The 25,277-nt window shown below is 47.0% G+C and overlaps 4 non-coding genes and 1 pseudogene across 4 annotated transcripts; all 5 read right to left on the bottom strand.

Annotated features, from left to right (window-relative positions):
- Window positions 1-13,069: 13,069 nt before the first annotated feature.
- Window positions 13,070-25,277, bottom strand: part of LOC125442441 — a 38,854-nt pseudogene continuing 26,646 nt past the window's right edge.
- On the bottom strand, window positions 13,784-13,860 carry LOC125443188. The gene has a single exon (XR_007246089.1). It is a non-coding gene; the product is annotated as a small nucleolar RNA SNORD83 (small nucleolar RNA).
- On the bottom strand, window positions 15,328-15,584 carry LOC125443196. The gene has a single exon (XR_007246095.1). It is a non-coding gene; the product is annotated as a small nucleolar RNA SNORD17 (small nucleolar RNA).
- LOC125443193 lies at window positions 18,718-18,849 on the bottom strand. Its single transcript, XR_007246092.1, has one exon. It is a non-coding gene; the product is annotated as a small nucleolar RNA SNORA36 family (small nucleolar RNA).
- LOC125443186 lies at window positions 19,122-19,198 on the bottom strand. Its single transcript, XR_007246087.1, has one exon. It is a non-coding gene; the product is annotated as a small nucleolar RNA SNORD83 (small nucleolar RNA).

Genomic DNA, 25,277 nt, shown 5'->3' with positions numbered 1-25,277 from the left:
GGACGGGCAACAGCAAGCTTATTCATGCGTGTGCTTTGCCGCATGGGATGCCTCCAAGGTGTTACGCCACTGCATGCTAGCGAAAAATTGGGTCTCGGAGTGAATCCAGTGTGAGCAGGTGTCGGTTTTCTGTGGCCTCCCTCGCGGCCAGATGATTTCTCGGATGCTTCGGCCGTTGCATTTGCCCCTTGAGAAGAGCGTACTTTGAATTCTGCTTACTCAGCAGCTTGCACGGAGACCTTTATGGATGGGAATTGGATAGCTGTATGATACCTAGTCTGGCCCATAACAAGATACTATATATATCCCTGGTTTAGAGATTTCACTTCAGTCCCTGGGGGCTTTCTGGCTCCATGCCCAGTCTCAGATACACGAAAAGATGTTGGATAAACAGGAGAACCCATCTGAAAGGAAAAATGCAAGGCCTTTTGGGATGGATTGTCCTTATCCCTGTGAGGCAGGCTAAAGGCAGAGGGAATTGTTACACAGAGCCTACCCTTTCAGGCTGATTCCCTTACACTCACACACACATTATAATTATGCTGTCCCAACATAGCAAATGTTTATGGTGTTTTGAGCAAATATAAAATCAAGATCCTGGAATACTGCTGAAAAGAATGCTGTGTGTTAGAAGAGACTTGCCATCCCTTACAACAGGGGTGTCTTAACTCTGGTGCTTCAGGTGTTCATGGACTACAATTCCCATTAGTGCCTGCCATGCCAGCAGGGGCTGATGGGAATTGTAGTCCATAAACATCTGAAGCGCCAGAGTTAAGACACCCCTGCCTTACAGCCTGGAAGTAGGTGGGAGCATATTAAAGAGACTTGCTGGATCAGATCAAAGCCCAGGATTCTGATTCCCACTGTAGTAAACAGTCTCTAGGAAGCCCACAAATGGGGCACGAGGGTCAGAACTTCTTCTGCTATTCAGCCACACGCTGCCTCTGAACATGAAGCTTTCGTGACTAGTTTGGGAGAGAAAGAGAGAGGGAGTTGTATGTGTGTTTAAATGAAAACAGATTCTTGGGATATGACATTGTACAGCCAAGATCAATGTCTATGTAATGCAATCACGGCACACCCATAAGGTCAGTATTGACCAGAGAAGCGCTGGCAACAAAATGACAAAGAATCCATTGTCTGTGTTTGGTTGTAGCATTTCAGACTGTAGGGGGAAACTCATATGATTGAATGTTCCACTGTACAAAACAATTCCTACCACAAAGAGAAGTTCTCAGGCATCCTTTCCCCCTTACATCTTGTTTTCCATGCCACAAGGGCCTTTCTTTTTCCATACGGAGGGATATTCAGTCATGAAAGCCCCTGAGCATCCCTGAGACCGGTCTACCAACTCAGCGAGAACTTACCTTTGGTCTCCTAGGACACTGATGGCGAACCTTTTTGAGACCGAGTGCCCAAATTGCAACCCAAACCCCTCTTATTTATCGCAAAGTGCCAACCCAGCAATTTAACCTGAATGCTGAGGTTTTAATTTAGAAAAAAACGGTTGGCTCCCTCTTCTTCCGCCCCACTCGCTCGAGCAGGGGCCAGCCTGCTCTAGCCTCCAGCAAGTCCCACGCGCACCGTTCTGTGCCTCTCTAGCATCTCTGCCTCCTCTGCGCCCGCCCCTCGGGCAGCAGCAACCCGGAGCACAGGCACCAGGCCCGCCAGCTGAGTCCTCCCTGCTCACCGCGGTCCGCACATGTTGGTCTCAGTGGCCCAAGCCAGCCTGGATGTGTGTGGGGGAGTGATTTTCTGCCCCCCACATGACGAACTCTGTGTGCGTGCCCACAGAGAGGGCTCCGAGTGCCACCTCTGGCACCCATGCCATAGGTTCGCCATCACTGTCCTAGGATCTCCCAAGCTTCGTGGAGGCCACAGTCTACATGTAGGAATGGTAGGACTCAGAAGGCCTTGATGTCTTTTGATGCTCAGTTCAGTTTTCAATCTTTCTTCTTTTAGTTTTTGACCAGCTGGATGTTGTGTCGTATGAAGAGGTGGTAAGACTTCCAGCTTTCAAGCGGAAGACCCTGGTGCTAATAGGTAATTAAGACAACCCTAAACTTGCAGTGAAAACTAGCAGTGATTCCACGGGACATTCTAGAATTTACAAAAAACCCTCTATGTTAAAGCCATAGAGTGTTAAAATCCTATGATGTCACTTTTGGTTTTCTCTGTGATATCAGCCCTCATTCTGCCCATTTCTTCCTGGGTTGCTGGCTGATCTTTTGCTCCAGTGGGCATTTGGCAGCCCAAGCTGCATCCCAGATTTGAAATGAATTATCCAATCAGATGATTTCATTTAGAGCATCCTTGATTGGCAGCAAATTTGTTCACCCTCCATCCCATTGACAGGGCTGGATACCATCAGCCAAATGTCCAGTGTGCCCAATTCCTGAAGGAATTTTGATATCACAGAAACTTGTTCATTGGGATGCAGATCATCTTGGGTAGGAGGGAGGTCTTAGGCCCCTTCTGCACACGCAGAATAACGCACTTTCAATCTTTTGCAATCGTTTGCAAGTGGATTTTGCTATTTCACACAGTAAAATCCAGCTGCAAAGTGCATTGGAAGTGGATTGAAAATGCATTATTCTGCCTGTGCGGAAGGGGTCATAGGATTGAGTTTCTTTTCCAAAAGAGGCTGGAGTGGGAAGTTGACTCCGTGTGCCCTATTGATAAAAATAAAAAGGTGACTTGTACATGCTGGCTAGATTTGCTGCTTTTTCTGGGGCAAAAGAAAAATAGTGTTACGGTGTGGACTTTGGAGCTGGACAGAATTAGATTTGCGGTTGACAGCATGGTCCATGGCATAGTTATGGGGTGGGGGTGGGGGACAGCATGGTGATAGAGCATCTGCTTGTCATTCAGAAGAACCCAGGCTCCATCACCAACATCTACAGCAAAAAGGATGGAGTGTTGAATGATATGAGAAACCCCTGGGACCCCAGGAGAGCCACAGCCAGTCAGAGTAGAGCAAGACAGATCTCGGTGTGAAGCAGCTTCTTGGGATGAGGGGCAAGCGGAAGGGGACAACGCACCTTTCTACCAATTACAAATGGAGGCTCTTCTAGATGTGGGAAGTGGGGGCTGAGGTTGATTTCTTTCCTCCTTATCTCTCTGTCCTCTTTGACCCTTAGGCCAGTGCGGTTGGCCGGAGCCACATTAAGAAATAATCTCTGCCTAGCAAGAATCCTGGAGAAGTTCGGATACCTTCTACCATGTAAGTGTGCCCTCAAACTCTTGTTTCGCATCGGTGATATCTGTCTGGGGTCCCATGAGCCCCTTACAGAAGACGGTTGGCCTACCGCTGTAGTGTGGTGTATACTGTGGTGAGTTTTGCTGTCAGCCAGCTCTACACAGGGCTGCATCAGGCTGGATTTTGGCCCAAAAAGCAATGCCTTATCTGGAAATGGGGTGAATGCAGGTGGGTAGGTCCCCGGAATGGCAAAAGGATGAAGCCCGAAACTCAGGTTGGGAGGCTGGGCATGTGAGAAAAAGCAACACTGTTTTGAATGGGGTAAGACTGTGAATTGGCTCATAGTGAAACTCGCTCTCTCCACGGAGGAGCATAATGGATGGCGAAGTATAGTTTCCTCTTCCTCCTGTTACTCTTAATCGATGACCCCCTGCCAGGTAGGTATTCAATTACAGGCCCGTGAACCATCTTAATGTGAGCTTCTCTGCAAAATGGGACAATAATCCAGCACTAGGACCGCTAGGACTAAAATTCTGTTTCTCTCTGCCATTTTGTATTTAGTTTCTTTCTCACTTCTTTATGCACAGCTCGGAAATTTGTAAATAAAGCCAAGGCAGCAAAGACATGGTACAGGAAGTCTTCAGTATTAGAGTTCTATCTCAGGGGTAGGGAACCTGCGGCTTTCCAGATGTTCAGGAATCCATAATTCCCATCAGCCTTGGCCAAAGCATGGCCAACCAATAGATGAGAATTGTAGTTCCTGGAACATCTGGAGATGTACCTTCTGCAATTCCCCTGCTCTATCCAAAGTAAACAACACTAAATTCTAAACATGCTGTATTACTCAGTGGCGCCAAATCCCCATTGAATTTAGGTAGAGACTTCCTAGAGTGGCTGGGAGTATGTTGGCAGCAGAGGCATGGGTGGGGGAGAGGAATGGCACTCCGGGCATCACCTTTGCCCAGGGCACCTCTAATTCTAATTTACCTTTTAATTGGCTGGAGCCTTCAGCGTAGGTTGTTGAACCAGTCAGCCCCGCCATCGCTGATCCTTCAGCCAGCAGGAGGCCCAGCAGGCCGTTGAAGGAACAGCCTGGCGGGCGGGACCTGAAGGGCACCCGGCAGCAGAGCAGCCTGGCAGGGCCAAGGCGAGGGTCATCCCTACATCACCAGCTGGTGTGCGCTTGAGAACATGTGATCCTACTAAGACCCTATGAGCTTCCACCCCTGGTTACTTGCTCCATTAGTGCCATCTTGAGGAACATCTCTACCCTGCTTAAGGAAGTTAGGGGAAGCGTGTGATCCTTTGCCTTTGCTATCTGGGTCAAAATCCAGCTGGCCGGGCCCCTCTTGAGACCATACCACTGCCAGTTGTGTCCTCCCTCATTAACTCAGACTGACTCTGCAGGCAGAACTGTCCTTGTTTGACAGCTGCCTGATCTCCTCCCCCACCCACCCCATCATCGCTTTCGCCCTTTGCCTTTGGGTGCATTACCCACTCGGCCCCTGAAGTAGCGTTAATGGGACAGTGATCAGGTAGTCTACCACTTTGTTTCCCGCTGAGGGAGAATGATCAAAGACCCCGGGCAGCTTGTAATGAGTTCCTGGAGTTTGGGAGTTACTTCAGGGCAACATGTTCGGCACCACTCTTGAATCTGTGCACAAGATCCACTTAAATAAGATAAAACAAGCATTCTGGACATTGAGCCACAGTAGTAAGTGCTCTTTTTTTCTGCCAGAAATAAGCCATAGCTTGTAAGGATTAGTAGTGACATTGAATCTAGCAATTGTGAAAGCCTCTCCTTGAGCAGGGGTTAGTTTAGAAACATTCTAATAATGAGAATTTATAACTTCAGCTTTAACTCTTTGGTGAGAGAGATACTCTTTTTAAAAAAAAGAAAGTTAAAACAGGCTGTTGCTCCTGGCTGTGGTTCAAATTGGTAGGATCTTGTCTTCTACCGTTTTGCCTGCATCTGTGGCTGGCATCTTGTGAAGTGTATCACAGAGAGAAGTGTATTTCACACCGCAGCTGAGTCCGGCTATACAATACAAAGTTGAAACTAATCTCAGCCTAAAAGTTAGTAAGTAATCGCGAATCCAAGAACAGACATTGTAGAGGGGCCCTGGCCCTGAGCACCAGAGACCTCACCCCTCAACTGCTCCTTATCTCCCCATTTTTTTTCCAAGATCTCCCGAAGATCATCCGCGACGTGCTTGAGTTCCTCACCTTTCATCCAGTTCACGCTCCCACAGACAAGGATCAGGGTAGGGGGGTGCTCCTGGGATGGGTGAGGTGCTGCTTCGAGTGATATTGTACCCAACTGAAACATCTCCATAGCTTTGTAGCTACATTCTGGAGCTTTCTAATGCTTAAAGAACTCCCTAAATACATTGCAAAAGGTTCTGGCTAATACTTTGGGGTTCATGCTGTGCGCTTAGACTTATGGCACTACTCTGTCGCCTAGTATTGGTGAAACAGTGCGTTCAACTAATACGTCATTACACAGCCCATGGTATTGGATTTTCCTCGAAGTAACTCCGTGTACCTTCCAATACAGTGGTCTTCTAATATGCCTTGGAGCTTCGGGATCAGTGTCCAAGGAAATTCTCGCAAAAGTCTGAAGACTCCTACACTCGCCATTTTTTAGCCCTCCTCTCCACCTAATATTACAAAAATTTCATAAATGTACCCCAATTCTCTTCTGTGCAACTGAATGTGGATGTATGTTGAGTTTCTAGCAGAATCCCCATGCAGGCAATGAGGAGATTTCTCCATTAAGCTCCAGCCGTCGTATCATACGCCTGCAAGACAAAGTCCTATGAGGAGAGGTCTTTCCTTCAAGGCACAGCTAGAGGGGAGAAACCGAGTTTCGATTGGAGGCTCATTCAGTCCAACTTGGATGCGGATACACGCTGAGATGTGGGAGAGCAATTCTACGGTAGTTCCAAATGCTAAAATTTCACTCAACATGGGGGCGGCTTCGGGGGGGGGGGGGGGGGAGACGTACATATTAATTAATAAAGAGTAAATCTACTGCCTACATAGTTGTTGAAATAACACTGCCTTCATCTACTTCCATTCCAGGAGTATTCGTTTCAGCATACAAATGAAGTTCCTCTCTCTCTCCCCCCCACCCAAGTATTCTCAGCATTTAGATTAACAGTGTTTTTCCTGGTCTCCGCGACATTTGGGGCACCAGGCGAAAGGCCGGTATCAGAATTTCATAGGGAGAAGTTGAACCCCTTCCTGTGCAGGTAAGGCAATAAGTCTGAAAAATATACAAACATTCGCCGATTGTTTCCATAATGCTGTAAGCCGTACAGAATTTTAGTAAGGAAGTAGGGGGTATGAGAGAGGCTGAACATGTTGGATTTCTAGTACAAGATTGCTGGAGACAGCAACTTCGATCCAGTGATCCAGCAGGAATAAATCCCAAAGTGGCAGCTCTTAATGAGTCTTCTGTCTGCCTTTACAATTGAATAACACAGGAGATGGAGCAGGACTTCAACCCAGCGAGGGAAAGTATAAAAACTGATTAAATCCACTAAGGGTTGGGCTACCGGGTTCTCTAGATTACAGAAAATGATGGAGTCGGACTCCAGATAGTGCTGCTGCTCTTTTGGCGATTTTTAAAAGGCAGTCATTTCCTGTTGCTATTTGAACAGCCCTCAGTACAGATCATCAAAATCTGTTTTGCAGACGGATCCGCTTTACAGATCAAAACCTTTCGCGATCTTTCCGAATTGATTCCTGAACCAGTTTGCCTTTTAACAAAGTTCACTTTGATCTGACATCTTGAAAGATCCTGCATCTAACGGCTCCGGGGCATTCAAAAGCACATTACCTGGCTAATGGTGGTGTAGATTAAGCCTCGCCACTTCCTGACTTTTCTGCAAAATGCATGCACAGCTAGCCTCTACAATAACAGAGCCTTACATTGAACTCACTCCATTACATTCTTGAGATCTTAGCTATCCAACTTAAGGTCGCTAACCCCCCATCTCTCCTAAATGCAGTCGGAAGCCTTAAGGCAGCCGCGGAAGGATTCTGATGATCCGGAGTAGAAGTGCTCACTACTTTGACTCTGTCAGCTGGTAAACAACGATAACGGGACGAGAGCCTCCCGCAACTCCTAGCGGCCTCCTTTAACGGGCGTGCAGCTCAAACCCTGCGGGTTCCTGTTTCTTGGGTGTAATCAGCTGCTTTGAATCCAGTGGCTCATTCCAGGAACCCCTTCAGTACAGTACGTCAGAGACGAGGGGACCACCGCACCGCCCTCCTCCTCCACCTACAGCCCTTCTTCGGCTTTTCCTCCTTCTGCATAGCTAACCCTCTTGTTCCTAGTGGTAACCGCCAAGGTACCAGTTCGATCTTCTTCCATCCTTTGGTAGCTACACACGCCTACAGAGAGGCAGTAAATCTTGCCCTTGTGGGTCTGTAATGGAACTGCGTGTAAGCCCCGCACCTTTGTAGCCTACAGGTACAGTGCAGCAGGAGGCAGCAAGAAAGCAAGGGAGGGTTCATCTTTCTACGAGTGAATTTCACGACTCACCAAGGTGTCAACACAAGCAACACTCCAGAGCTAGCTGCAATCTGGGTCTGCTTCTCATAAGTTGCAAAGGTCCTTCCTTGTCACACAGTATACGCTAAATCAAGCTCTCCCAACAACAGAGCAATTCACTGGTTGTACTGGGAATCCAGTTTTACACTTAACTGGACTTTATGGATGCATGGGGAGGCAAGCAGTCCTACTCCTAAAAATTGCTGGGAGATCTTGCTGTCAGAGGCAGGTGGGGAAGAACAGGGCCAGCCACAGAACAGAGGTCACCAAATTTTAAGCCGGCCAGGCCGCAACCACTCCAGCCAGGCTACAAGCAGCAACCTCCCTTCAGCCTCCCGATGCTTCGCCTAGCTCCTGCGGAACAGGTAACCGCAGCATGCCCTCCTAAGGCTACGGCAAAAACATTCGTGTCATTTTAACAGCGATGGTTTGTTAAAAGATACAGTCCAAAGTGTGTCCAGCCAGCCTTTATCTTTCAATGAATGTTAGCCTTTAAGGTACCTGGCTTAATGGGGACCCTCTCCCCACCCCCTAATCTCTGCCTTTTACTTCAAGATTATGGGAATGTAGAGCTTGTTACTGTTGCGCCTTCATCTGCCAACTAGAGCTTTGGATAGTGCTGGTGCCATTGTCGGGCGATTCAACTTTCAATCTTTAAGGCGGTATGCTCACTTTTCATCTTTGAGAAAGTCCATTTTGATGTGTACTCTCTCCCTGGATTCTTCGTAGAACGGAACGCTGTCGGGGAAGAAGCGTAATTAGAGACCCGGTCAAGTCCATTACAGGGAAAAACGAACGAGCAGCAATAGTGCTAATTTGAAAGCAATTTCGTGTGTCCCATTTTGTGTTGCTCTATATTAGATGGCTGAAATGCAGAGGTGGGATCCGGAAAGGCGTCTCAAATTTGAAGTTCCCGAGAGTGGGCTACCAATTTTCATTTGAAGTGTGCCGCGAGGGGGTTACTTAGTTAAATCTGCTTCTTTTCCGTTAGAAATTCCATTAGGTCCAAAAATCATAAAGTCCTATTGTTTCCTATGTATTAGCTTAAGGTAGAAAAAACGGGATAATTCTCCCTGCCAGCCAAGTTTCTTTAAAACATGTTTTAGGTACCGGTAAAGTTCCTTTGTTTGCTGAAAGCATCCTTTCTTTGATTTCTAGAAACAAAACAAGGGTTTGAAAGTATTAAGCAATTTGACAGGCAGTCAATTAGAGGCGCGTAGTTGTTTCTGGGTGGTGCAGATAAGACTTGCTATAACAGCTGTTCCTTTATGGAATACAGAAAGATACCTGCCTGGTACCAGGAACTTTTTTTTAAGGTGCAAGAGCTTCACAATAATAGAGAAATTATTAACGTCCCTGCCCCCGGAATGCCTAACCCCTAATTCGCTGTGCCCTGCCCAGCCCTACTGGCGCTATGCTAACGTTTTGAATCCCGCCACCATGGGAACCTGTTAATAAAATTTGTGGATCCCAATTAATTGGCTGAATGGTCTTCTTGACCCATGAGCATATAGGGACTGAGCACCTGTGGAAGTGCTGCTGTCAAGTTCTACCTGATCTATGCGGATTCCTTAAAGGCTTCTTCAAGGCAAGAGTCTGAGTGGTTAAGCACCTTCAGTGTATGGGCTGATAGACTTCCAGAGAACAGTGATTGTCTCTTGGCGTATTAACACTCTAGCAAGCTTTGCATGTGTTGAAATCAATTCTCCAGATAGGAGTTGGCCCCTCTTAATCCACTTCATAATTCATGGGCTAAGCCACTTCAACTCCTTACAGGTTGAAGTGTCCTCCTCCTCCTAGCTTCTTTAGGTAGCATCACATTTGTGTGGGATAGTCCCAAACTTCTACAATTACACAATTCTCTCACGTGGAAACTTTACAGGGTCGCTTTGGCCACTGACAGCAAATATTACATACATCATTCCTCCAGCCAAATGCTACTTTACAACTAGAAATCCCACTTTGGGAAACTCGAAGTCTTGACCATAGGAGTGTGATCAAACAAGATACTGAAACAGCACAAAAAGATGTTTATAGCAGTAGTTTTAATATAAAAAATAGCCTCCTTTTTTTAAAATCCTTCAACTTTGGTGCTCTTTTGTCCAAGGCAATGGAGGAGGGGGGAAAACAAGGGGTCTCACATTACCTGGGCCCCAGAGAGAAAGGGAAGAAGTGACAGCAGCTGCTCAGAAGACACCAATTTACCTCCTTGCATGACTCTGCTAACGAGCTTAAGCAGTATGCTCTGCCTTGCCTCCTCAGTCATCAGAACAGTCCTCCTGTTTCTTTTGTTCTGGGATCAGGACTGATGTGGATAAGCGAAATCCTTTTGCCTGTGCATAGCTTTTTAGGATTCCCTTTTCCAACTGGGCCCAGCCAGAACAGGAAGGTACCTGACAGGATAACCTGGACAAGGGGTGATTGGGACCCCAAAAAAAAGTGGAGCTTGCAAAGGATAGGCGAGGGAAACAAGACCCTGGCATTGTCATAACTTTAAAGTTTACGCTTTTGTTAACAAAAGGAGTTTTTTTTGTTTAAAAAAAACAATCCGGAGGTACCCTGGAGTAGGGAAAATGTTTGGACTCGGGTCTAGTAGAGAGTCAAGGCAAGCAAAAGGAAATCACAAGGGAAAGGGATGACATTTCGAAACTAACAAGAGTTTCTAAATAATTTGGACATCCGGACAGCCTCTCTTTGTTCTTTTGCCTCCCTAACCAACAGCAAAGCGGGCTGAGGCCACTCCAAAAGCAGACATTACAGAAGAAATTACAAACAGGGAGAAGAGGGGAGAGCAGGACTCCGTGAGCTGCTTGGCAAAATTCTAAGAGCTTTCCTTTATTACCCCCTCCCCATCCCCACACACACACAAGAGCCTCTCAGCTCATCGCAATTTCTCCTTCTGCAGAAACAGCATAGTCTGTGGGGAGCTTTCTGCATGCCCTTACAGTTCCCTTTGGCTGTCCTTACAACAGGACAGAGGGAACTCGCTGTAGTATGTGATACGCTTTGAGAAGCTGGAGTCTCTAAAGCTGATCCGGTCTGCAGCTTCCATTTTGGATTCCTCCTTTCCTCATCTGGTCCAGGTTCCCTGCTCCGGCTGGTTATGCTGAACTCTCCTCTATTTCTTCTTCTCTTTTTTTCTTTCTTCTTTTTCTTCTTCTTCACGCTTTGTGTCACTCACCTGGGGAAGCGACAATTACAGAACGTGTACAACTGGTTCAAGACTATGGGCTCTGCTAGCTTCTTGCAACTTCTAGTAACGAGGGATTTAAAAGTATGCCTTTGGTTCTTGTCTACAAAGGGAGTGTCCCGCTTCCCCATCCCTTTAATACCAAGACCAGGCAGATCTGAGGCTCGGCTTTCACTTGGTGCCTCGAAAGGTGATGTCTGGCATGCATAAACAGCTGTACCATAAGAATTTTCATGCCACCCCAAAAAATCCAATGCCTTATCTCTAGACCTAGTTCACGCGACGCAGGCAATTCATTTATAAAGTACAGAGCCATGCAAGTTTCTGGGAGCGCCCCCCCCCCCCCTCTAATGTTAGGAGCTGTACATCACAAAATGGTTGCTCGGGTGGATGGAGCCTGTCACAAAATGGTATTTTGTACAAAAAATCAGCAGATTTTAGAGCAAGACTGCAGTGCTTGGAGTGAAGCACACAGACGCTCCTAAACGAGCTAATAGTAGCTTCTCTGATCTGCAAACTCTCCCATCTGCAACTGCACACATCGAGAGATCCCTCCCCCTGATTGTGTAAGAAAGAGTCCCACCATTTCAGTCACCTCGCCGCTACTCTCAGCAGATTCCATCTTCCTCTTCTCTTACTTCTTCTTTTTCTTCGTCGTGCGCTCTGCCTGCGGCTGTGGAGAAGGTGAGGAAGTAGAGGCTGCCTCTCCGCCTCCATCACTCTCTGGCTCCCCTTTTTTTCTAACGGGAAGAAACCCAGGATCAATCAGACACAGGCTGGCCAGGACACTCAAGTAGCGTGTTCTTTGAAGATATTATTATGTTATTATTATTTATAAGTTTTCTTTATACCGCCCAATCCCCGAAGGGCTCTGAGCGGTGAACAGAGGCCAATAGGCAACACATAAAATACAGTAATAAAATAAACATATAAACATTAAAATTGGTTAAAATGCAGCAGCAGCAACACGTACAAATTTCTGTTCCACATTAAGGAGGCAGATGGGTGTCTGACAGTATCATTGGGTTGCTCCAGCAGCCTGTGCCCCCCCCCCCTTTAACAGTAGCTTTGTCTGAACAGCTAGCAGAAGCTATCCTGAGACTGTTGTGTGCCCTTCTACTTGGGGGAAAAGACCCTGTATGTAAGCACTACTAGCATCAAATTGGCAGTAAGGCATTGGGTGTGATGACAGCCAAGTGCACGCACACACTTTGTGGAGGTTTTTTCCTGAAACACTGCTAGGCTGCTGGATGCTTTTTAGGGCCATGATTTATTAAAAAGGTAGAAGTTAGCTGACAAGCCTCCCTCTTACTAAAACAAAGACATACACCCCCTTCTCTCCGAAAACTTCTTAAAAGAAGCCCACAAAGTTAAATAAAATAATAAAAATGAAATCAGGATTATTAAAATAAAACCAAGTCAGCATAAATATTCAGCAGCCTAAAATTATATTCATGGAAGTGTCTTCAAGCTAGCAGCAGGCCACAGAAATTCCCACGCCAAGAGGGATAAGATGCCAAACGCTCAAGAACCAAACCAACCTTCGTTGCTCTCTCTGGCTCCGCTTTGACAGCTTCCTCTGCTACCTTCTCCTTTGCAGCAGCCCTAAGAAGAAACAAGAATCTGGTTGCCTTCCTTCAGCTGCTACTCTTGTATGCAGGGGCGTAGTGGTTGAGAGCAGGTGCACTCTAATCTGGAGAACCAGGTTTGATTCCCTGCTCTGCCACTTGAGCCGTGGAGGCTTATCAGGGGAACTAGATTAGCCTGTGCACTCCAACACACGCCAGCTGGGTGCCCTTGGGCTAGTCACAGCTCTATACAGCTCTCTCAGTCCCACCCACCTCACAAGGTGTTTGTTGTTTGGGGGGAAGGGAAATAAAGGAGACTGTAAGCCCCTTTGAGTCTCCTTACAAGAGAGAAAGGGGGGTATAAATCCAAACTCCTCTTCTTCTATCAACCTTCAGTGAAAATCCCTTGCTTTTGAGAAAAGAATCCTCCCATGCGTCTGGTGTATGGAAAAGCTGGTAGCCACACCTAACTGCAACAGGTATTAGGAGGCAGCTTTCCCTAGTTTTAATTGGCAGGCTGACTCCCTCTAGAGCCATATTGAAACCAGAGGCTAAAAAGGGATAACCGCCTGCCTGTGTCCCACTCCAGAAAAGGCAGCTCTCATCAGCTCTCTATACCTAGCCAATAATGTCTTCGGGCCAACAGCCCAGGCTTCTGAGACCCAAAATATCCCTGGACTCAAGGTGGCAGCAGAGAGCAAGAAACAGTCGACATTACCTACTGTGAAGTCCACGTAGTCCTTCTTCCAGGGACTGTGGGGTTTTGTCGTTTGGTTTGCTGTGGGAGTCCAAAAGGCCTTGCTTGATCATCATCTTTTTCTGAGAAGCCTGAGAGAAAGAGTAAGCAGAAGGGGAGCCAAACTCCCCCCAGCTAATAGTGATGAATGATTGTTCACAGTGATATTGGCCATGCAAACTAGTGTCACAGTAACTGGAAGATTGTTCTACCTGTCTTGCTACCCAGGGAAAGCTATGGATGCAGCTCTCTGGCCTTTACTGAATTAACAGAGCAGCATGTTCTGTGACACTTCTCACCCCATATACCTCTACCACAGGTTTCCTCAGGCTGGCTCGGCACTGCTACAGCTCCTGAACTCATTGTCTCTATTCCCTATGTCACCAACCAGAGAACAGAAATCCTCTTAGAAAAGGGACCACCCGCTTTAACTCGTCCCATGACCTGCAGCCATCTACAAAATTTCCCCAGAGATTTATCACCCAGCGTGAGTCTAACCTCAAACCTTGCCTGGATCCATCTGGACTAGAGCCATCAGTCTTCAATGGTAGATGTAGGTCATCTTTTGCACAGAGCTTCAAGAAGTCTACAGTGACATCATATGGCTCAGCCTTAGAGAGACGCAATCCCCAGTTTAAAGCTATGGCCAGAGAGCCAGCCGATTCTGAGATCACTGGATAACCAAGGTCTCGGTCTTGAGAAAACCAACACCACAAGGGAGGTCAGTAGCTGAGCCAAAACAGCCAGGATTCGCTATAACAACCAGGGAGGGCCAAAGCAAAGCCTTTCATGCAGTCCAAACACTGGAGAAGCTAGACCACACACGCCTGGGCAAAGTGAGCTACAGACCCAAAGACCCTCTCCATAATTTACAGCTCCTGGTGCAGGTGAGTGAGCCAGACCCATCCCCAAGATGTAACTCTTGGGCTAAGCCCCCACTTGCAGGGGTAGGTATCTCTGCTCCATGATCACACGCTTGATCTTCGCCACAACGCCGTAATCGCAGCGGGAGATCACCGCGAGTCGTCATGAGGGCAATGGCTGCCAGAAGAGAACAAGCTGAACATCCCAAAGCATGACCACAGCACATGCCTCCACATCACTCAAACCAGGGGCCGGCCACTAAGCAGTTATTTTGGCCTCGACAGGGACTAACGTGGGCTGATCACTTCTCAAAACCAGGGCTTGGTAACCTCTGGCTTTCCAGATATTCATGGACTTCACAATCACATCAACCACCAGAATGGCCAATTGGCCATGAACATCTGGAGAGCTACAGGTTGCAGACCCCTGCTCTAAACCAAGAGGCAAGCACACCTCTTCTATCCCTGGGTTACAAATATAGGTCATGTAACGATTAGTTAGAGAATTAATTTCTCAAGAGTTTTGAAGCCAAGAAAAAGCCCTGCATTTCTGGAAAATACTGAGCTACTGCTTTAACAAAGTAGAACACATCCTTTATATAGCTTCGTTAACATAGAGCAGTGGAGGCGATCTTTTGAGACTCCAGAAGTTATGGACTATTGTTTCATCAGCCCCTTGCCAGCAATTGCCATGCTGGCAGGGGGGGCTGATGGGAATTGTAGTCCACAACATCTGGAGTGCCAAAGGCTCCGCCACCACTGACATAGAGGATTGTATAGTCTGGCATATTTATAAAACTTCACTATATTCATTCTTAAGTTTCCCAAAGGTACCATTGCAAATACATCTCAGTACCAAGGCAGTGAGCTGCAAACATTTTCACCCCGCGCTGCCTTAGTACATGTATTTTAGTGTCTGCTCTCTGAAAGGTTGGAAACAAAGTTGAAAAATAGAAGACACATTTTTTATAAGAAAAGGAAGTGTGCTGGTTTGACCATAAATCCTTACTAAATGCTTAATGCTACAAAAAAGTGGAAGCAAGGTGTAGAATGGACACCCATGAAGACATTTGAAGAGAACAAGCAAATAACAGGAGGTAATGTACAGATTTCTTTCTTTCTTTTTTTAAAGTGCAACAGGAGCAAAATCCTCTCCCGCAATACCTTCATTAATGGCTATTGTCAGAGAAAAAGGACCTTGGAGCTACATGTGATCAGACAGTTTAATTCTTCTTGGTTAAGCCAGAGTCCCACAGTAAAGCACCTTTGGCTCCTGCTTGCCTGCACAGATCCTTCCAGTAGCCAGCCTAACCCCCCACCACAGCCCCCAGAAGAACACCGCAAGGCTAGGGGGAGTCCGGAGGGGTCATAGCATCAGGGCCCCTAGAACAGGGATCCAGATGTGGCAGGAAGAGAAGAACAGTCCCAACACTCAGAGAAATGGATAAAATATCATCATCACTTCACATGCTCCATGGGCAGGTGGGCCAGAGAGGGGCACTCCCTTACCTGTGGGCAGAGAGTGAATGAGTGGGATTCCTCTCTGCACCCTCAGTCCATTTATTACACCCTACACACAGCCACCACCTTTCATTGTGCCATCATATTACGCACTCCAAAGGTGCATTTGGTAAAAAAAAGATAACTGCCTTTGTTCAGTTAATCAGCCCAATAGGTCGCAACCCACACTATTGTTCATCAAATATGTTGGCTACTTTCTCACTTTGGACACAACAGCAACGGATCCATTAATGTGCTTGATTTGCCACTTTCAGGTGTCACTGGAGCGCCATCAGCACAAGACAGCAAATACCTCATCAGAACCTCGACAGGAACTATAAATCACTGATATTTCCAATAAACGGCAGGTCTCTTGCAGTTCTGCAAATACACTTAACACTGGTAATGAGCAAAAGAGGAAGAGAACATTGATAGGGAGCGCATTTTCACTAAGGACAGACAGCTCTACAAGAGTCGTAAGACACTCTTTCCTTGGGCATCAAAGCAACGCAGCATAAGGAGAAACAAAGATATTTCTCTGATAACAAATTCTTTTCTTAACCTTACGGCCGCTCAGGAAAACCCGGGCATGTCAGCAGTCATAATAAAGTATGGGACAGGCTCTAGCATCTCATTAGTGGAGCACCTCGTTTGGATGCAGAATGTCCCAGGTTCAATCCTTTCCAGCTTGGAGGAAGGGAAGACCCTTCCACTTAGAAGTTCCAGCTGTGACACACAACTCAGGGCTAGCGGGAGGCAACTAATGATTAGTGCTCAGGGTTCAGTAATCTGGTGGCTCTCCAAATGTTCATGAACACCTGGAGAGATTGCAGGTTGCAGACCCCTGTGTCAAGCAGCATCAGAGGCTTCCCTTCTGAAAAGCGCAGTTCAAACCAGATTCCTGCTAAAACGGCCACGCCTAGGAGAGACGGCTTGGATGACATCTCACCTGCTGTACAGATGGCCTCTCCTTAGGTGGTGATAACGACAATCTCCTGGTTGGATTTCTATGCCATCTTCATACCAAGAACAGGTCGGGCAGCATGATTTTGGCACCGTGAGTAAATGGTGGCCCACCTGGACAGAAGGGACAGAAAAGAAGATTTAGGTCTATTCGCTGATGTCAGCCCCTAGCATGATTTCCCTAAGCAGGTGTCACTGGAATATCCCTAGTTTCAACTAACATGCCCATTTCCAGAGGGTGGTTCTGTTGGTCTGCAGTAAATCTAGATTCAAGTGCAATGGCATCTCAAAGATGAACAAGAGTTTGGATTTATATTCCCCCTTTCTCTCCCGTAAGTGAGTCTCAAAGTGGCTTTACAAACTCCTTCCCTTCCTCTCCCCACAACAAAATAATAATTTCAGGAGGAACAAATGTGGAGGCTGACAGAGTCTTGAGAAAACTGTGACTAGCTTCCAAGACCACCTGGTAGGAGGGGTGGGGAATCAAACCCAGTCCACGATAAGAGTCTGTTGCCTATGTGGACTAGTGAGGAATCAAACTTGGTCTTCCAAATTAAGAGTCTACTGCTCCTAACCTCTGCATCATACTGAGACTCCCCAAAAACTTATACCTTAAAAACCAAGGGGTCTCTCAGGTATTACTACTAGACTCTCACCTAGCTCCCATCCCCCCCTTCTATGTAACAGAAGCTAAGAAGAACGGGCCACACTCTGACTAAGAACAATATCAGACAACAGCACTGGTGTCTTTGTACCTTTACCTCACCTCATTTCTGCAAAACACCTGCCCTGCAGCTTCCTTGCACTCTGGCACAATAAGTTCTCTTTGCAACCACTAAGAGAACTCCTGCAGCAATAAACAGTGAAACCAATGAGATGAAAGGCAAGACACGGTATTCGAAGTTTCATTCTCCAGACTGGAAACCTCTCCCAGTCAAGTTTTTCTCCTTGAAGACATTGGGGTGTAAGCTAGCAAGAGATCAGGATGTCACCGACGGGAAGTCTAGGGACTCACCGCGCTGTCTTTCATCACCAGCCAGCTAGGGACGTCAGCAGCTTCTCCTATGGGAAGATCACCCTTCTGAGGTAAGTCTCGTCCTTGTTGTTGTCATATTGCCACTGAGCATCCAGCACATCATGCATGGTCACCATGTGGTCCTAGAAGCAGACAGTCATTAAGAGTTTCTAAGAGATCCAACAGAAGGGTAGTGTCCACCATGGAACAGGCTAGGAACTTGGGCAACGGCAAATGGGGACAGAGGATTAAGTGTTCATTACTAAAGCCCCATGTTGCAATTCCATGCCAACCACTGCCTCCAAATTCTGATACCTCTATATGTATCTTGTAACACTGAGCCTGACAAAGGCCACAAATGCCGCGGGTACCTGCCATTGAGTTTTTCTGGTGACCTTCGGTTGAGCTCATCCTGTCTTCCTTCCTCTTCATCAGAGAAGGAGGTGCCTCAAAATGCCCAAGAGAGGGGCCTTTGGTGTCTGCATTGAGCACCCATCCAGAAACAGCTGGACTCCATAATAGGCAGATGCTTCATTGGAACCTCCCTAACATTTTAGGGACCTTTGTGGCATGCCCTACCGACACTGCTCTACGGCAGCCATTTTGTGACTTGTTGCATCCACAATTCATGGCGGTGCCATCTTGTTGGTGTGTGCTCACCATTCAAGCCAGTCAAAACTTCCAATGTGTCCACAGGTTACAGCTGTCCCAGAACTGCAAGAGAAATAAATCTTCACCGGAAGCAGCCATCAGTTCAGACATGGTGACCATCAATGGTTGTCGTCTCCTCCTCTGCCCAGAGAACTGTTAACAGTTTTCATTATTCCAACTCTCCCAGTTCGAGAGGTGCAAGCAAAACAGAGTCGTGGCAGTGAGCAAATGGCCACCTACTAGAGCGGGGGTCTGCAACCTGTGGCTCTCCAGGTGTTCATGGACTACAATTTCCATCAGCCCGGATTTGTAGTCCATGAACATCTGGAGAGCTGCAGGTTGCAGACCCCTGTACTAGATCCACAGGGGCTTCAGTGGAAGTCTGCTGCTGCCGGGTCTCTTTCACTTTTAACTATCAAACCAGCACTGCCAGAGAGACCATATAGTTAATCTCAATGAGCTGTCAGGCAACTGTGTGGACTAGGAGAGGAAGCTGGCAAGAATGCAAACTCCCCACGTTCCTCTGCTCCCAACTATATGCTGTCCCAAAGTTTAATTACCAGACCAAGGACGCAACCCTGGACTGAACTCAACACTTTGGATAGCAACATCCGTAGGCTCCGAAGACATAGCAGCCCCTCCTGCAACACACCTTTTCTCCCATGACCCCAGAGCGGACTCGCCGAAGCTCCTGCATCTGTCCCCCAACGCCTAACAATAAGCCCAAGTGGACGCACAATGTTCGGATGTAGGTCCCAGCTTCACAGCTCACCCAGAAGATGCCTGAGAACAAAGTCGGATGAAAAAGCAGATGGTAGTCAAAGAGTTCTTTTGTTTTTGCAAAGATCCCAACCCCAACAAGACGTGCCTGCAAGAGCCATCAGCATTGGGTGATAGATGTTAAGTCATCTTTGCACAGTGTGCTAATGTCATCTCTTTTACATCATTTGGCTCGGGGGGGGGGGGGGAGAATGCTCAAAGAAATTAACAAAGCAAAGACTCAAAGCTCATTTATGAAGAAGAGGAGGAGCTGCTTTTTATATCCTGCTTTTCTTAACCATAAGAAGAAGAGGAGGAGGAGGAGTTTGGATTTATATCCCCCCTTTCTCTCCTGTAGGAGACTCAAAGGGGCTTATAATCTCCTTGCCCTTCCCCCCTCACAACAAACACTCTGTGAGGTGGGTGGGGCTGAGAGAGCTCTGAAAAGCTGTGACTAGCCCAAGGTCACCCAGCTGGCGTGTGTGGGAGTGCACAGGCTAATCTGAATTCCCCAGATAAGCCTCCACAGCTCAAGTGGCAGAGCGGGGAATCAAACCCGGTTCCTCCAGATCAGAGTGCACCTGCTCTTAGCCACTATGCCACTGCTGCTCCTCAAGGCAGCTTGTGAGCTCCTTTTCCTGCTTCTCCCCACAACAGACACCTTGTGAGGTAGGTGGGGCCGAGAGAGTTCTGAAAGACCTGTGACTAGCCCAAGGTCACCCAGAAGGCTTCAAGTGCAAGAGTGGGGAAACAAATCCAGTTCACCATAGTAGAGTCTGCTGTTCTCAACCATTACATTATGATGCTGCTCTGGAAACTTAATTAAACTCAAAGGACCCAGTGTGAGATTTCCAGATTTTAAGCTGGTAACAAGGGAGGGCCTCTGGCCCAATCTCAAATGGAAAGCATCTTTTCATAAGCTCTATAAGTGAACCCAAGATGTGACTAAAATGTCTCAATAAAAGCTATGATTTAGACATGTCTGCCCAACAGTAGTAAAAGGGGGAAAAGTAATTGTCTGATACGCCCCGCCCCTTTCAGACCAATGTGTTGTGTCATTGTCCTTACCCAATCTTCTTTCAGGATCATATTCTATCAATTTGCTCTCATAGATGGTCCGGACTCTAAGTTGCCTCTTCACTGCAGCAATGAGGGGGGGCCGCTGGAAGAGGGCCCCTGTCAGCGTTTCTATAGCCTATGTAAGGAAACAGACCAGTGAACGACTGCCATGCCACAAAGTTCTTCCCCACGTGCTCTCACACACCCCAACAAGGAGTTCAGTTCTCCAAAACACAAGCCCATTTTTTTAAATCAGTGCAGGCTCACAAACTATTTTATGCACTTGAAAGTACTTCCTTTTAATATGTCAAAGAAGAGCTCACTCCAATGGCTGCCAGGAACCCTGAGCATGGATCCGAACATGGATCCAACAAAACCAACCCAGTTTAACAAGCACCAGTGTAAGAGCCATGCTAATATGCAGGCAGGAGCTCCGTGGCTCAGAGGGGTAAGCTGCAGCGCTGCAGTCAAAGTTCTGCTCACAACCGGAGTTCGTCCCCCAGAGAAGTTGGGTTTCAGGTTACTGGTTCATGTTGACTCAGCCTTCCAAGGACAGTAAAACGAGAACCCAGCATGCTGGGGATAAGGCGTAACAACTGGGGAAGGCAACAGCAAACCATCCCGTAAACATAGCTTGCCTAGTAAACATTGTGATGTGATGTCACCCCTGATGGTTGCACAGAGGACTACTGTTACCTTTTAATATGCAAACAGACTTGTCTCTTCCAGTGCCTACAAAGCAGATATTCTGCTTCCAAAAGGCACTGCATGAAGTCACTGAGTCTCTGGGGTTTCAAACTGTAGTAGGGAGAGAGGTTTCATGGGCTTTGCCAGTGGTCAGAAGGGGTTGTTCATCCATGCTGAGACAGAGGCCCTTGAGGAGGGTCTTCAACTCTGCTTTCTATCTCCTCTCTGCAAACAGCAACCCCCACAACTGACAGAACACTAGAAGGTGGCTGACAGCTGCGACAGCGCAAGGAGCCTAGAACAGGCAACCATGTACTGCAGACAGGAGAGAACAGGGACCCTCTGGGTATGATGCAGGCCCAGAAAGCTTCTCCTGTTCTTTGCAGATGAGTCTCCATGTTCTTCAAAAACCCAGAATCAGACCACTCCCACAGCAAAGGACAATCTAAAAGCAAAGGATTTGAACTGTGATTCCTACAGTACCTAATAGGAAACTAGAATTTCATCCAAGCATGTTTCGTTTTCCTAAGAAAAGTTTCTTCATTGTGGGTCATTAAATCTGGATTCTGTGTACAAGCACAGGCAGCGATGGAAAGTGATGTCAAGTTGTCACTGACATATGATCTCATAGCACAGTGATGGCAAACCTTTTTGAGACCGAGTGCCCAAATTGCAACCCAAACCCCACTTATTTATGGCCAAGTGCCAACCCAGCAATTTAACCTGAATGCTGAGATTTTAGTTTAGAAAAAACGGTTGGCTCCCTCTTCCTCCGCCCCGCTTGCTCGAGCAGGAGCCAGCCTGCTCTAGCCTCCAGCAAGTCCCGGGTGCACCTCTCTGTGCCTCTCTAGCATCTCTGCCTCCTCTGAGCCCGCCCCTCGGGCAGCAGCAACCAGGAGCACAGGCACTAGGCCCGCCATCTGATTCCTCCCTGTTCACCGCGGTGCACGAATGTTGGTCTCAGTGGCCCACGCCAGCCTAGATGTGTGTGGGGGAATGATTTTCTGCCCCCCACATGACGAACTCTGTGCGCACCCACAGAGAGGGCTCCGAGTGCCACCTCTGACACCTGTGCCATAGGTTCGCCACCACTGTCATAGCATTTTCAAGGCAAGAGAACAGCCACTATCTGGGTAGCAACTTCTGGGTGGCCTCATCTCCATAATCAGGGTTGACCCTGCTTAATTTCCAAAATCTGACACGGTTGGGTTAGCCTTGGCAATCCAAGTCAGGGTTTCAACACTTGCTGCTGAGTTTTATTTCTCACAGAGAATCAGCCACAGAAAATAAAAGATGAGACCAAGGTGGACGGTGCAAAATGAATAAAAATATTTTTATGCTCAGATAAAATTCCCTACAAGTTTTGCTCAAGAGGCTTCTTCAGGGGAACCAATTTTGCAGAGTTTTGCCAAAGAATATTATTAATTCAGCAAGTTTTGCTTCTCAAAATTATTTTTCAAAGCACACCCAAGTCCCTAGTTCTCACAAGAAGTTTTGGATTCTCGGCCAACCCTTCTTGCTACCACGCATGGAAGCAGAATTATAGGCAAATTAAAATGCTCTGAGCAGTCTGATTTCTGCAGCTTCAATAGTGTCGGTAATACAGAGTGCATGCTATCACTTAATAGTACAGAGCCCCTGCCCCCACCCCTCAGGCACATTTCTAACCCTTTCACAGGTACTGATCAACATCTGCACACCACCACCCAAATCTGGTCATCAACAATCATTTCAGTTCATGTTTATACCTCCACCAGTGAGTGGGCAAATGAAGCTCAATTCCCTGCTTTGCAGAGACTTACCCTTGAAAGCTGAACCTCACTCTCAATTGCATTGTGCAGCCGAACGATTCCCACATACTCTTTGCCTGGAAGACGACAAAAGAGTAGTCAGGACAGGCCACTGGAATTTTACTGTCCCACCACCATGCAGGTCATCACACTGTTTCAATGCCTGATGATACACATCCTTCCTTTGAACAGATACAGCCCTTGACATACCTGCACTTTGCTGAGACTTCACCAATCGCGTTGCTCGCTCAATGCACACAATCAGACACCCTGTCACTTTGGGGTCCAGTGTACCGCTATGCCCAGTCTTCAATCAACTCGGAGGATGCGGGCGGACTCCAGGCTACCACCTCATGGGAAGAAGGGTTGGAGGGTTTATCCAGATTGATGAAGCTCCGTTTCTAGGAGAAAACCACAGTGAATGGCACAAATTATATACTGCAGAACAGCCCGCCCATTTCATTTCTGGCAGAATAGCAAGCCTGTTGTTTTGGGAATTAGGAGGAATCTTACACTTTTTGTGTTCTACTCTGCTTTCTAAGCCTGTCGAAGGACAAGCATGGCCATTTTCCACCCAAAGATTTACTGAACGGAAACAATCCTTCACAAGAAAAACACTGATTGATAAAATACATTAATTAAAGCAGCTAACAAGCCCTGTCCTGTTGTGCATCTGGAATGCTCTGGCACCAAAGTAATATCTATATTCCAAGAGACCAGAAACATAGGTCACCGCGAGAAACTAATAGCAGGACTTGGTATAGAAGAAGAGAAGAGCTTTGATTTATATCCCCCCTTTCTCTCCTGTAGGAGACCCAAAGGGGCTTACATAATCTCCTCGCCCTTGCTCCCTCACACCAAACACCCTGTGAGGTAGGTGGAATCGAGAGAGCTCTGAGAAGCTGTGACTAGCCCAAGGTCACCTGTGCTGGCGGTGTGTTAGAGTGTACAGGCTAATCTGAATTCCCCAGATAAGCCTCCACAGCTTTGAAGCGGCAGAGCGGGAATCAAACCTGGGTTCCTCCAGATTAGAATGCACTTGCTTTTAACCACTCACGCCTACCAAGCTACTCCTGTCATATATTGTAGCCAAATCTTAAGATGTAATCCTCTCAACAACTGAGGAAGAAAAAGAAGCCAGGGATCTTTCCACCATGCCCAGCTCCAGCTGAACACCACCACCCCGCCCCGCCCGCTTCCCGTAATAACAACGGTACCGCAATTGCCAAGCTAAAGCTGGGCGGTTAAAAGAAAGTAGTCAGGGATCCCCCCCAGTATCATGCTCCTGGATCCAGGCCTAAAACGCCTTTCCAATCACTTGGAATTAAACTCTGCAAGCTGCTTAGAGCTCCCATCTTTGGAGGGAAAAAGCAGAATGAAATTAAACTTTTAAAAGAATAAGATTGAACTTATAAATGGGTCATTCCAAGCGACATGTATGGAATAATGCACTTTCAAACTGCTTTCAGTGCTCTTTAAAGGTATAAAGAATGGCAAAATCCACTTGCAAATAGTTGTGAAAGTGGTTTGAAAACGCGATTATTTTGCATAATAGCGCGAAGGGGCCTTAGTGTTTTTTCTCTAGTATCCCCAAGCCTGGAACCATGATTGCAAATGATTACCCTTCCCACACTCCAATGTAAGTGGGTGCAGACTGGAATAATTCTGCATAATAGTGTGCCAATAAGTCAGCATGGTGCGGTGTGGTGAGTATAATCTAAATCTTTATTTTGACCGGCACCTTACATACTCAGCGATCTCCCCTTTTAAAGGATTACAACCAGAAGGAAGGTGTAGTGTGCAGTCCTCACATCTCAACTTCTGTCAAAGTTCTGCAAAACCCAAACAAAACCATTTTATGTTCTTGCTGTGTGTACGACTTCTGCTTACCAAGAAAATGGCATAGCACTGAAACCTCCCCCTTCTTCCTACCACCACACATATTTTCCTCAATTGATCTCTCTGCCAGCAAGAAGGTTTAGTGTTCATTTAATGAAAGTCCCACATTACTTCATGAGCAATTGGGAATACTCGCATTACGCTTCCAACTCGCCAACTCTTTTTAAGAAGTAGTTAGCCAGGCAGCAAAGAGTTGGCTGTCCACCAGGAGTCGTCACTAACTTTGTCTTTGCAGTAAAGCAAAGCGGGAAAAGTTTCATAAGAACATAAGCAAGAGCTCTGCTGGATCAGACCAGAGTCCATCTAGTCCAGCACTCCTGCTAACCCGGCTGTGGCAAACACCAGATGCTTTTCGGAGCTCACATGCAGCACGCGGAAAGCTAATGGCTCTCTGCTTTCAAGTGCTTTTGCACCTGGTCTGCTAAGGCATTTGGCAATCTCAGGTCAAGGGGAGGATCCAGATTGGTAGCCAGATCGACTTCTCCATAAATCTGCCACCAAGCCTGCTTTTAAAAGCTATCCAGTGTTAGTGGCCATCACTCACCTCCCTGTGGCAGCATATTCCAAACACCAATCGCTAGTTGTGTGAAGAGATGTTTCCTTTTATTAGTCCTAATTCTTCCCCCAGCATTTTCAATGAATGCCCCCTGGGTTTAGGAATTATATGAGAGAGAAAATTTTCTCTCTGTCAACATTTCTACCCTATGAATAACTTCAATCAGTATCCCCCCTCAGAGTCCTAAACGCTGCAGCTTCTCCTCAAAAGTTTCAAAGCAGCTTACAAACGCCTTTCCTTTCCCCACAACCGGGTACACCTTGTAAGGTAAGTGGAGCCGA

Source organism: Sphaerodactylus townsendi, linkage group LG13 (genome assembly GCF_021028975.2).
Source record: "Sphaerodactylus townsendi isolate TG3544 linkage group LG13, MPM_Stown_v2.3, whole genome shotgun sequence".
NCBI classification, from domain to species: domain Eukaryota; kingdom Metazoa; phylum Chordata; class Lepidosauria; order Squamata; family Sphaerodactylidae; genus Sphaerodactylus; species Sphaerodactylus townsendi.
Note: the sequence above shows the minus strand (reverse complement) of the source record. Positions and strands in the feature narration are given on the sequence as shown.